General features: G+C 41.5%; 1 protein-coding gene across 2 annotated transcripts in view; it reads right to left on the reverse strand.

Moving 5' to 3' along the window:
* zbtb16a (zinc finger and BTB domain containing 16a) overlaps positions 1–14,443 on the reverse strand; it is a gene marked incomplete at both ends in the record, with an annotated part of 138,526 nt that overhangs the window by 72,174 nt on the left and 51,909 nt on the right. The gene's annotated exons all lie outside the window — the stretch shown is intronic.

The raw sequence follows: 14,443 nt of genomic DNA on the forward strand, positions 1-14,443 counted from the left end.
AACCTTGGAGGAAATTAAACTTTAATGATCTGTGTTAAACTGTGCCAATAGCAGCAGTTATGACAGAACACGCTGTCATGGCTGCATGTATTTTGTGATGTAAAAGCTCAGCTGATTTATTCACTTCACCTCAATTGATGGAAACATCCCCCAGTTTACACCCATTTTTATGCAACATTTCAAAAGGTTTGTGTAAATGTGAAAGTGGGTGACAGTTTGACAGAAACCTCTGTATCGGCGGTGTGTGCCGCTGTCATGCTGGCTGCACTCATTATGTCTCGGTACTCTTTATGTCTTTCAGAGATGCCTTTGCATATTTTGGCGGACGCCTAATGAAGTAAAAATAAAATCATACATGTACATGCAGTTCCCTTTTAAAACAAGTTAGTCAAGTGAAAAGCGCTTCATATACATATATGATAATAAGAACCAAGTTAAAAGAAGCAGGGTGTAATCTCTTTTTCTGCCTCGGGCAAAGTGAACAGCACAATACTGTCAACGTGGTAGTGAACGTATTGTATTTGTACACACTGGCATAAGCAGTGTGCAGCCTTCACTGTTCATTTCCACTTAAAAGCATTCAACACCGAAGTCTGGCAAAAAAAAAAAATAATCTCTTAAATCTTGCCTGAGTGTGTTTGTGTGTTTTTCCCCCCAGAATTGAGTTCTGAAATGAGTGGATGAAACAGATCAAAGAGCACATTATCTGTCTCTGATACTTCACTCTGACATGACCTCATGCTAATGATGTTCATTATACAACTGAACATGATTATACAACAATGATCTGTGCTGGAACGCATGGTGGGAAGCTCTGCTAACTTCCTCTCGTGGATACATTTTTGGGGTCACTTAGAAATGTCGTTATTTTTGTAGGATTTTCAATGAGTATAACATTAAATTAATCAGAAATACACTCTATACATTGTTACTGTGGTAAACGACTATTCCAGCTGCAAATGGAATATGTACATAAGTGTATAGAGGCCCATTTCCAGTGTTCTAATGGTACATTGTGTTTGCTAATGGCGTTAGAAGGCTATTGGATGATGTGCATGATGTTAGCACAGCTGAAAACAGTTTTGCTGGTTAAAATCATGATTTATAATCTTGTCAATGTCTCTATGTCTATATTTAGCAACTCTTTTGATGCATAGAAAGTGTGAGTTTCAATGGAAAACACTTGTATAGCTGACCCCAGACTTTTGAACGGTACTGTATGTGGCCAACATGGTGGTACAAACTGTATATGATTACTTCTTTTTGCACTTTTTTGTGGTGTTAGTTATTTGAAACGTGAATGTAAACGATCTCTCCTTAAATGCACCTGTGGGGTCGTCTTAGGAAACACTGCGATTTGTGCACTTAAAGCTGCAGTACGCAGGACCACGAGACATCAAATTGACTGCTGAGTCACATTCAGCTGTCCTTAAATATTTATGTTTAGGGATTGTGGTCATCTATCCACGAGACGGGCCAGGACCCTGTGTCTGACTCCCTTGTCCTTGTTATTTTTTGCAGTGTAGGCAATAGTTGTTGAACTTTTGACCTCATGGAAGTGTGTGGACAGGTAAAACAGCCAATAGGAGACGACCTCTCTCTGTCATGGCCCACATTTCCTCAAACAGAGCCCAGAAGAGGAGTAAAAAGTTCAGTTTTCTCTCCAAAACTGATTAAAGATCACATTCTGGAGCGAATATAAAGGTAAAAATGACACTGGTTAACAGCTGTGTCATGAAATCCACATTCTATACATCGTATAAATGTGGTACAGTCTATAGTTTGTGTGCTTCAGTAACAAGTTAGTCAACTCATGCAAATCAATGCACCGGCTTTGCCCTGAAAATCCTCTGGAGACCATCCAAAAAGCCTGTTTACTCCTGGATTGAAGTGTTTTCTTCTATGACGGCTGATATTAGTATTCCACGGCTACTTGCTTGTTTTCAACAGTTATAACACAATATCCATGCTCTCCTTTTATGTCGCACCTCCCAGTGGAATTAGTAGCATAAAAGCAATCCTTGTGTGTCCTGGCTACTTCCAGATGGCTTTGGGAGTGCTTTTATCTTCTCCCTCTGCCTCACTTGCTCCGTCTCCTTTTCACTTTCTCTCGCTTTTCTTTCTTCCACCCCCCCCCACACATGAAAGTGCCGTCGGCAGATCTTTGCTTAGCCCGGTTCATTCTCTCTTCATCCGAAAATATAAAAGTTTCAAAGAGCATTTCATGAGGGAGCTCTTCCATAAATGGGATTCATAGCTTTCTAATCTGCGCTGCGAAATTGATCTAAAAAGTTTCCCAGAGCCATTGGCCAACTTACATAATGCAATAAAAGGTTGTGCCGGAGAGAATATTTACTTTTTATTACCATTTATGCCACAAACAACCCCCCCACCACTCTTTTCACTCCTTTTTAGGGACTGTAAGCGAAGCATCATGCCAATGTCATCATGACATTCCCATTCAACTTTACAAACACATTGTGTTTGAATAAGAAGAAAGCAAATTTACTTTTACTCGTATTAATCCCACAGAAGAGCAAAACATGTGCCCAAATGTAGATCAAATCACACACTGTGTCATTATTACACAATGCAGGAGCTCTCAAATGTGCTGATGTCGGCGCATACCACGGGCTCATTACAGAAAGAGCGACAAGTGGTCGTGAAAATCTAATAAGCAGCATGAATGTGTGACACACTGTTCGACCATTAATCAGAACAATGTGTAGCTGTTGGGCATAATGCCTGATAAATTGGAGAGCAGGACCCCGGACTGTCACACACCGTGTGTCTGTCTGTCTGTCTGTCTGAATGACTCGTACTTTTCCTCTGAGGTGTGAGTCGCTGTCGCGAGCTTCGAGGCGACCGGGAGCATCATCAGAGGAAGATTCTGATTGGGCGTGACAGTAAGTGTTGAGGCGGCTGACAGCGACAAAATTTCATCTGCAGCGCGCGCAGCAAACACGGGACAGTTGACAAGACGCACAGCAGCCAAAGACAGACAGTGCATTTCATGCTAGTGCGTCAACGCGCGGGGGGGCACGGGGTTCATCTTTGATCAGGCTGCCGGGTGAAATGAAAAAGCATCAATAAACAGAGGATTCAACAACGACAACAGGGTTCAATATTTAAAATAAAAATGTCATTTTTAATTTTCAGCTTTGCCATGAAGCTTCAAGTAACCATCAATTTCAAAACAATGATATGCATGATATCCTTCTTTTGTCATTACATAAAGAACTCTAAATAAAGGACTCTAAGGTTGCATTGTATTTGTTGTTGTTCTTCAGTTTCCTCTCTGTGTTCAGTCAACATCAGTGTAAATAAAGGTTTGTTCTCAATGATTTACAACAGACGTGCAACTATATTACCATTATATTCATAATCGATGAATCCGCCAATTATTATCTGAATCGAAAATGCTGAAAAATTTAGAGAAATGTCTTGTATTTGTGCACAAACTCCCAAGTGATTCACTTTTAATGATGTGTTTGTTGTGTGGAGCAAACAAACCAGAAAATATTCCCATTTAAGAATCAGAAATCTTGTTTTAATAATGAAAAAAAAGCTTCAAACCATTTAAAGGTGCATTTTGTAATAAATCTAAAGCAACTGGTCATAAAATCCTCCTAATGTGTCACAGAGACTCAGGAATAATGTTCATATAACAAACTGAACTCACCAACAACAACAGTACAGACAAAATATTTGCATTAAACAAATATATTTTGCAGACTGCAAATCATGTTTAAGTTTTGATATCATGTTTTGGCATGTGGCGCCACCTACCGCCGTCTACCAATCATTGCAGTCAGTAGAGTCTCAGCTGCCGAGCAACCACGGGTTGCCAGTTACATCAGAAAACGAAACCTAAAAGACCTCGATATTGTGAATTTGAATGTAGTAACCATTTTTGTCAATTAGCAAAATGGTTGATGATTAATTTAGTAATTAAATAATAGTAGAAGTTTCAGCTCAAATCTTTTAATTATAGTAATTTTTTCCCCCATTAGTTTATCCTACTTTATTATCTGATCTCTGTGTACTCTTGGACTTAAAGGTGCATCTTAAAGGTTGGGATTAAGCAATAAATGGCAAATTAACAGCAACATTATATACGTTGTATTTCTGTTTAATGCACAACAGTGGATGGTACAGTATAAGGTACCCTTAATTATAATGATGATGCAAGCTGTAAATATTAAATAACTCAAACAATGAGCAGCTGGGTGTATCTTATGGCAGGAATTTGGTAATTAGGCGCAGTTAGAAAACTAATTATATAGGTGTAACTGTCTCCGCCCTAACAGGTTCAGGTGGACAAAAGAGCGGAAATGTACAGTACGTCAGTGGAGCCTGTACATGACCACACCTCAGTGGGAAACAAAACAACGCAGGTGTGCGGAAGTTCGGATTGAATCTTTGACGTTTGTTTGTTTGTTTTTCACGTTGCATCACTGCCTTCTTCTTCTTCCAAATATCTGACAGACGCTGTTGTGGTCACTGCATGTGACACTGTGTCATTACATGTAAACAAACACTGCATGAGAACACAGCTCGGTGTTATTCCATGAGCTGTCCAGTAAAATGTCACACCAGTTAGTTCCTGTTGTGTGTGTGTAGGTTTTTTTTTTTTGTTTTTTTTTTACAATTAAGCTCAATACATGCACGCCCACAGACCCACACACACACACACACACTCTCTCACAAAAGCAACACAAATCCATACTAGCCACAGGCTCCTCTCCAATCTATTTTCTGCTCAGCTGGTTTTAAATGAAGTTATTATGACTCATTAAAATGCCCACAAGCTTGTGGAAGTCGGCCAATTACGATTTAAATTTAGCCTCCTGCTCTCACAACCTTATCTCCCCCCAGTGCAACCTAGCTCTCATCACTGCCACTGCTTTTTTTCCCTTTCCCCTTTTTTTGTTTTGCGTTGTAATACTTTCAGAAAAACTTTAATGAACCCCCCCACCCCCCTCTTTAAAAAACACACTTGACACAAAAAGTACAAAAAGTGAGACAATGTGAGGCGATGGAACATGACTGATCAGTCTGAAGTGGTTTGCAAAGGAAAAGCTTTATATAAATAAAGCTTTATTTACTTATTTCCTTCCAAAGAAAACAAAACGGGTTTATATCAACATGTGCAGCCCAGATATGGACAGCAGTGCCTCCTCCTAAATGCCACTAATTGCTACACAGGACTGCACCGCCGGACCTTGCCAGTACCACATGTACACAGTCTCACGTCACGTTTTTTTTTTTTTCCTGTGGTAAACTATGATTTGACACGGTTATCATTTAAAAAACAACAACAACCAGAATGTGCAAATATATCCTCTCCCCATGTGCACTAGCTGTTCATTTTGCCAGTGCACGGAAAAGGCCAGATGGGACTGTCACATGTACCAAACAGACGGGTGACAAATTCAAGTGTCTGGACTCGACTGGAGAAGTGGGCCCACATTTGGTGTTTTTATCATGAGGCTGCCTTCTCAGGCTGCACTGCATGTTCACACTGACTGCAATGTTTAATTACCAGAGAGGAGTCAATACATGACACAGCTTTCGCAGTTTCTTGCAATGTCAAAACACGTCTGTGTATCTTTTGTATATCTGCTTCCGAAGCAAAAATGTCCAAAATCCGCAATTTATCTTGAATCAGTCGACTATAATAACCAATAACATATGATTCATCTCACTTTTCCTTCTCAGTGACCACTCACTGACCCCCTCCCCTCCCCCACTTATGACAGTAACTAGTGAACGCCTCGAAAAACACGCATTGTGTAAATAAACAGTTGCAGCGGGCCGCCACAATCACCGCCTTCCTTCTGGCGTCCAAACAGCGCGAGGCGAGGCGGTCTCGAGGACCCTTCGTTCCTAAAAAAAGACGAGAGCCCAGAATACCTGGAGACTGGAGCGAGCAATTCCACCTGATCCTGCTTCATCCCCCCTTGAGCGATGTTCACTATTCAGCCAGCAAGAGCCACTACAAACACACACTACATATACACACACACACACGACCTGATTTAACACCACACTCTGGAGCGAACAAATGTCTGCAGCCTGTGCACCCCCCCCTTTTTCCAGTTAATGGCAAGCAGTGTGTGCGTGTGTGTGCATGGTATACCGCTGTACACTAATGTGTTGTGCATTTGTGCGCGTGTGTGTTCTACAGTATCATTCGAATTTCCAGGAGAGCAAATTAATTGGCAGCTTTTTGCAATAATTGACTTTTTAGCACAAAAACACACACATAGACACATCAGGCACATAGAGCGAACACTCAAATCACTCTCTCTCTCTCTCTCTCTCTCTCTCTCCCTCAGACACACATGCTGCTCGCTGACAACAAAGCTGCTCGGCGAAAAGGGAGGGATGATGAAGCGAATCCAAAATTCAATCGACTGTGTTCTTGTTTTGAGCAGAAGGCACACAGTGTACTGTACTGAGAGAGGCCATAAAACTCTCACTCTCCACCAAAAAAGAAAAGGGGGGAGAAAAAAAATAAAACAGCCTTTGGTAGACGCACTGACGTTTCAGCAATCACCCTCCATCAAAACACTTTGTCTCGCATACAAAAATAAGACTTGGCATCAGAGCGGAATACCAAATCAGGCCCATTAAGGGAGCACAGGGGCACTCGCTACTTAGCAACCGAAAGGATTTAAAGCTGCAATATCCCTGTAATAAAAGGAATAAGATCAAGACATTTTTTTTTCCCTTCTCGTCTGAAAATAGAGAGGGCTCAAAAGTCAACTTTGAGCTTCCCTGTCAAACTTTTTTTGATTGACAGCATCGATGAATCACCCAGCAGCAGTGCAAAAATAATAATAATAAACTGCAGTAATCTGACTGCACACTAATCTGCCTGTTTGACAAAAGGTGATTACTTGTGGGATTATTGCAATAAAAGCAGCCATGCTTGAGGGACGATAAAACAAGCTTGTAAATCAGGTTCAGTTCATCCATGTAAAGTAAAGCTATCATACTTGTATGTACTTCACTTTATTTATGGATTCCATTGCACCTAAAACATACGTTTTTATTCACTTTTCTGCTTACTATCATATACAATGAGTGTGGTGTGTATAAAATAAAGGATAATTATGTGCCCAAATCACTACAATTATAATAATTAATGTCCACATGCAAATTGACTTATTTGTGTATTTTTTCTGTGCACATTTTCCTGTTAGAACTTCACGTTCATCCTGACAGCGGTAAAAACACGTTGCTGCTCTTCTCTGCACTTGCAAACTTTTTAACATCAAAATCTAGTGGTTAAAAAGAAAAAGGAAAAAAAAAAAGAAAAAAAAAGAGAGGCCATATCTGATATAATAAGCGAGGTGAACGAGAGAATTCACAAAATAATGTGTCCTTGCACCGCGCGTCTCGGGCACACATGATACGATTGAAAAGAAACGGGGCTCAAGGTTGTATTTGTTTACAGCTGCAGCGGCGAGGAGACGTTCATATTTCACAAGGCTAACAACTCTGAGGGCAGAGAGACTATAACATGAAAACTTTAGATGCAGCGAAGCCTCTTGTAGTTTCTATAATATAACATTTATTAGTCTTTCTGAACATTTTTTGCTCCATTATAGTGCCTTCGCTGCACCGTTCTAGTCTTTCTTCTCGAGCACTCACATGACTCAGTTTGTGGTCTTTCTCGAACCTTAAACCTAATCCTAACCACAGATGAGAGTGCGGACTCAAACCCTGGCTCAGACTCTAACGACCTCCTGTTGGGAAATAAATACAGCATTTAATTTATTCACACACAAAAAGAAACAAAAACAGAAAAGAGAAATCCCTCGGAACATCATCTAGCCAGCAGTTATCTTGACAACACAGTGTAATTAGGAAACAGTTATGTGATATATTTCGAAAATAGAGGGGTTGGAAATATGAAACGTTTCCCAGCATAGAGTTCACAATTCATTCACTCTTAAAGGTTGTTTTTCTTTTAAGTGTGGGTGTATGTACTTGTGTTTGCATGATTGTAAACAGCATTTAGAACAGGCACGACAACAACAACAAATGTATTGTGGCTATAGGCTGATCTGGGTAAACAAATCTATTGTATTGTTTGATTTATAACATTTTAGGTCACGCTTCAAGTTAAGATATACATTCAAAACAATATTTCCAGGTGAGATATCATCAAAATATTAGCGACTGTTCTCTAATGCATGGATGAAAACAATGATATGAACGAACTGTTTCTGAACATTTTTTATTTTCATTTTTTCAAATTGGCACAGAAATATAGAAATAGAACTATCGAATATGCAACAAAAATGGGAAATTTTGATTTAAAAACGATGAATTGCTCACTCTGAACACATTTAACTATACTATTTTGCATTTTTAGGTAGTTTAATACGACTTTGTCGCTGTTGCACCAATACATAGTTATTGGTGCCATCGTCTATATGTATATATATATATATATATATATATATATATATATATATATATATATATATATATATATATATATATCTTGCGTATATTCTGAGTTGTGGAAATGTAGAGCTACGGAAACTTGTTTTTCTTCCTGTAGGGGGCAGCATTACATCTCTCAGAGTGCAGTCTACCAAAAAACATCAGGAGAAGAAGAAGGAAAACGGCGTTTCTCTTTAAACCTGTCCCCGGGTAAAACAAATTTCACATTAAAATCGAATTATCCCTAATTCCCTGTTCCATATCATATAACAAAAACCTATTAACAAACAGACAGTGAGACACATTTTCCCAGCATCACAAGTTACACAGACTTTTCCAGGAAGCCAGGTCCAGGTGTCACATCGAGCTAAGTGACATTTAACACAACTGGACATCCAGTCTGAGTGTGCTTCTGGGCAGGGAGTGGTCAGTTTGGTCAACCAGATGACCCAGGGGAGATGATCCCTCACATACTTTTCAGCTATTTTTATGTGAGATTTCTTGAAAAGGAGAAAATAAATAAATAAATGCTTTTCCAAGAAATTCAGAGAGCAGGTACAATGAGTTCTGGGTAACTGAGGACAGCTTGCTCGGAGTGACACGTTTTCACGGAAGCCACATTCGCTCGGGACAGAGGTCTAATAAGTTTCGCCACCGCCCGCGCCCACAAACACTGACTCCACCCTCTGAGGAATAAAAATATCAGAGTGACAGCAAAGGCTGATGCTACAGTATTAGAAGTCAACCTCTGCCTCATGTCACCTCGCGCTCGTCTGTCCTCGACGCACCCCTCCCTCTAATGTAATATAACCCAGCTGAGATTTGTCCGGTTGCATAATCCCACTGGTGTGTGTGGGACACTAAATCAACAGGTCAGGGTTAGTGTCAAAATAAGTGAAAGGGAGGGCGATGGGATTTAAGTCGAGCAATGTTATGCTACTAAAGCATGAGCTGCTGCTGTTTATGTGCTCTGTTTGTCATGCACCCTGGGAAAAGGCGGTGATATATGTGCGCTCATGCACACGCCGGCAGGACAGAACATCAGCTGTGGTTCAAAAATGTACACAGGACATTCCCCCCCCTCTCCAAACTATTTCTTTTCCCTCCATTTGCCTATAATAGCACACTCTACCCCCCGCCTCCACCCCCTTCTGTCACGTCTCCTGTCTCTCTTCTCACTCATGCACACACAGAGAGAGAGAGAGCCACATAAACAGACACACACACACACACACATTTAGGAATTTGTGGCCTGGAAGGCAGTCAAGTTTCATTAATTTCTGGGTTTGGGTACAGTACAGTGTGTTCCTGGACTCACATCTGCAAGTGATCATAAATGCTGGAATGCTGGCAGAACATCCAGACCTGCCGGCACAAATATGTCGTCATCACTGTGAGGGGAGAGCCGGCACGTGGCCAAAACAGCCGACCAGCCGTGAGCCAAACAGCCAAACAAACGCCACAGATATAAGAGGAGGGGGGGGAAAAAGAGAAGAGCAAATGAGGAAATCGGGCCCCCCCGGCCGCGTTGTCATGCTCATATCCAGATTCCTCGCATTCTTTGTCATCTAAACACGCCGGACATTTTTTACGTAGGCATTTTTCGCTCCCACGCTCAGATTAGGATCAGATAGGAACAAAGCTTTTGATTTTACGCAGCCAACATGAACATCTGGTCAGCGCAGCGGGGATATGAGAGTTTTGGTTAACAGTAATGTCAGTCAATGTGAACTGTTTCAATCAAATTAACGACATTATGTGGAGTGAAGCAGAAATAACCGTGTATGACGTACTTTCAAATCTAAGATCTGCTTGTTTGTTGGTTCTTATTTTTTTATCTAAAAAACATTTCTTTCTACATCTGGCTCTGTAATTAAATATGTTTTTTTTGTGTCATCTACTCTTAGTAATGCAATATACTGGTTATTTTGTGTCAGGGTCTTTCTCTTACGCAACCACTGGGGCGGCGCCACTGTCAGACATGATTTATTCCTACACAAAGCAGCGAAGGTAAAGCTATTCTGCCAATTTTGGAAAGATGCATTGCACGGCGGTCGCTTGCCAACACTCTCTCTGTAAATACACTGTACTGGCTGACTAATGTACAAACCAAACACAAGCATACCAAAGTGATGAAGCGAGGGGTGACGCAGCACGAACACTTGACCCCGAGGCTGAGAGATTTTCCTGCATAAAGTCACTTATTTGCATTAGCGTTTTGGAAACCGAATATGTAGATGGTACAGTCCACAAAGTCCTGTACATTTTTGAATGCTCTTTTGTTTCCCCAAGCAAACACATTATGAAGTCCATCTCTACAAATAACATCAATATATCCTGCCTTGAGCAACTGGTAGTTGCAATATCAAAGAATATCTCACACACACACACACACACGCTGCTGGCTAATCCAGAACTACTGTAAACAGAGGATTAACAATGTTAAGCTATGACGGCAGGATGAAAAAGTTGTCGGTAATAGAGATGTATGTGGGTGTTCAAGGGGTAAAGTCTTAGGGATAATCTTATTATAGTGAACTGACTCTCGTGGAAGATAAAATAAAAAGAGGCGTATTCAACTGGTCAAGTCTGGTTTGAAGATATTCGACATTTGTGCTCACATTTTGAGATGCTTCTCATTGAAAAACGTCTCACCTTGAACAGGTTTGACAAAATAAACACAATGTGCTGAGCACTTCAATAGAAAAGCTCTTGAAAACACATTTTTTATTTTTTTTTACTTCAATAAGAAACTTTAAAACAATGTCGAGTCAAAGAAAAAAAAAGATTTTACATTTAAATCTGGTCAGAAATTAAATAGCTACAATAAGATAGACAGCCTGAGATAATGAAAGAATGTCTACTGCCTCAAAAAGGCCCAAACTTTGATTCAATTCACAACGACTATTATCTTATTTTTTTGTTGTTCACCTGTGGTTGTAAAACTGCTGTTATCGTTTACAGGAAAACAGCATCCAAGACCTCAAAAAGCACCTAAAGGGGCTGAGTCATGCGTCTCCACCCCGGCACAAACCCCCCCCCCCCCATCTACAGGATCTGGCTCCTTCAACACTGTCAAACACTGAACGTCAGGCAGAAATAAAAAAAAGAGAAGGGCTGAGACAGAACGAGACAAGAGGGAAAGAAAAAATAAATAGCTGGCACAAGGTAGACTGTACATACTGTACCCTCAGAGGTGGCAGCAAGCCCAGACTGGCTAGCGGCCAAGTCCTCTGTACAACAAGCACAGAGAGACAGACAGACAGACAGACAGACAGACAGACAGACAGACAGACAGACAGACAGACAGACAGACAGAGAGTGAGAGACAGAAGGGAGGAAGGAGGCAGCAGCAGCAACAGTGGCGGTGGCGGCGTCTGAAAAACGCTCCACATCCACGACACGCTGCGCATACCAAAAAGCCTCTCCACTCTCTCTCTCTCGCTTCATCTCCTCAGTATTCTGTCTTTTCTGAGGCGAGCTGAAGGATGATGGCGGCGGCGGCGGCGGCAGTGAAGGAGGAGGGGGGAAGAGGGGCGGCTGAGGTTGAGGGTTCTGGGGACTCGGCGAAGTGTCATCATTACAGGGAGACGCGATAAAAATCAAGACTTAAGCGTCAGAGCCAGAAAAAGCCTTGAAAGTCAAACGGTGGAGGCGGAGGTGGAGGAGGAAAGTGCAAAAAAAAAAAAAAAGAAGAAAAAGACAACAAAAACTATCAAAGAGGCTTTGCCTCAGCGCCGTCTCTTCCCTAACTGTCACCCGTCTCGACAGAAGCGCTTGTCTTGGCTTTAACGCCAGACCAAAGTGGCGATGAATCAACACTGATGTGTGTAACAGTACAGGTTGAAGTCGTGCATCGAGACAGCCCCGCTTGGAAAGAGTGGAAAAAAAAAAAGAAAAAAAGTTTGTGCACTTGCTGCCACTGTTTCTAAAAATACACTGCCCACATCTTCTACTCGGCTGCCTTTTCTCAAGGTGGAGTATGTGCTTCTTCCTTTAGTTTCCATTTCATCTCCCATCAACACAGTTTTCAAGTGCAAAACTGTGCTATTTATTAACCTGTTGACATTGCAGATGATTTTTAAACAGCTACTGATCTATTCAGGTAATGATCACATGCTCCGCTCGCTCCCGGTCTGTGACGACACAGGTGTTCTGACCTTCTTTCAAACCTATTTTTGTTCCACAACTTCACAGACAACAGGTGTCTGAGCAGCATTATGATGTCGCTCGTCCTCTGACTTGATTTCACCCAAAAGCAACATAAAAGCAGAAAAGCTCAAAAGTAGCATAACTAGTGCCGTTAACGCGGCGTGAACGTTAACGCGCATCAACGTATGCGTATGTGCCGTTAGCTCCTTTAGCGCTGTTAGCGCAGCGCTACCAATAACCAGCGTAAAAATTACATTATTTATTTATTTTTATATCTTTTATTTTGTACATATGTGATTTGTATTATTTGTATCATGTATATCTGATATGCACATTGTTTTCATATGTATATCCAAATATCTAATACTGGCTAAATGTCTGTTTGTTCCTAATCTCAAATAATGTACATAGTGTATGACATGCCATAATTTCTTCTCATGACAGAGCTCCCCGCTTTGTGCTTTCATAAATGAAATGTGTGTGTGTGTGGGGGGGTTTACTGTGAAAATGGGGTGTTATTTTAAAATAAACAGTGAACATTTCCTTGGAGCAACTTTTGTTTTTGACACGCTGAGTCGTAGCGCCGAGCCAATTCACTGGCACAGCGTGAGTTTGTCATTCATCTTTGTCGCGACGTAGCAGGAAGCGTCGGCATCCCCGTCTCGGGCTTTGTTTCACACAAACACACACAAACGACGGCGGGGCGATTATCGTGTGTTCTGCCCACTGACAGTCGTTGGCTTTCGGGGAGCGGGCGGCCGTGAAAGCTACCACTGACTACACTGTAATAACGCCAAGTGGACAATCCGGAGCACTTAGAGCGACCGCGGCAAAATATTCGTGGTATCAAATCTGGGGCCAACGTCAACACATGGATTTCGGATTGTGTGTGAATCTGTGTGTGTGTGTGTGTGTGTGCAGAAGGGGTTCCCTGTGAGGTTCCATGGCTTTTACAGTGTCTCAATAAACCATCTGCACTTAGGGCCTTAGGACTGAGGAGCTCTTTGCTGCCTATAAAAAGCGGCCCAAGCCATTAAATTGGTGCTGCACTAAGTCGACTCAGAGGGCGCATGTGTGTGTGTGTGTGTGTTTTTGGGGGGTGGGTGTAATAATGTCAGACTGGACCAATCAATGTGTCCAGTGTTCTGACTGTTTGCACTGCGTCTTTAGACCTGTGGTGTCACAGAGGTGTAGAATGACAGGATGACGATGTGCAGGTACCTCTCGGGTTAAGTTTCCCAGCGCTGCTCGCTCATTTACTGGCCTGAGCAGTTATTTAATCGACAAATCACTGAAACTGGGTTATGCTCCACATTCACACATTCAAAAAAAAAAACCCTGCATATTTATAGCAAGATAAAGGAAGTGTGTGTGTGTGTAGCAAAGTTATCCATTTTTATTCAGCGACAGAAGCCTCAGTGTTGCCCTTTTTTAATACTTTCTATCAAACAAAAAGACCTATTTTCAATACTAGGAATAGTCTACTGTGTAGTCACACTGAAGTACATGAGTCTCTTTGAATCCATGAATGGACGTGAACCACATCTGTGCGCCACAGGAATAAAAGCAGCTTTTAAAACCGCTGTGTAAATGTGCAAGAAAAGGAAATTCACTCTCGCGTTTGAAAGGACCGTCAGCGCGCCGCACCTTTCCTTTCCAATCGCACATACTTGAGCATCGCTGACCCTATGAGAGCACCGCTGTGGTGCTACCCTTCATGTAAATAAACCATCAATAATGAAAACTCTCAAGGACATGCAACTTAAAATCAGCACTGCAGCCCGCCACCAATGGAACAAGGCTGCATCCTTGAGAGGGAGATAAAATG

Source organism: Microchirus variegatus (assembly GCF_963457635.1).
Source record: "Microchirus variegatus genome assembly, chromosome: 5".
Taxonomy (NCBI): domain Eukaryota; kingdom Metazoa; phylum Chordata; class Actinopteri; order Pleuronectiformes; family Soleidae; genus Microchirus; species Microchirus variegatus.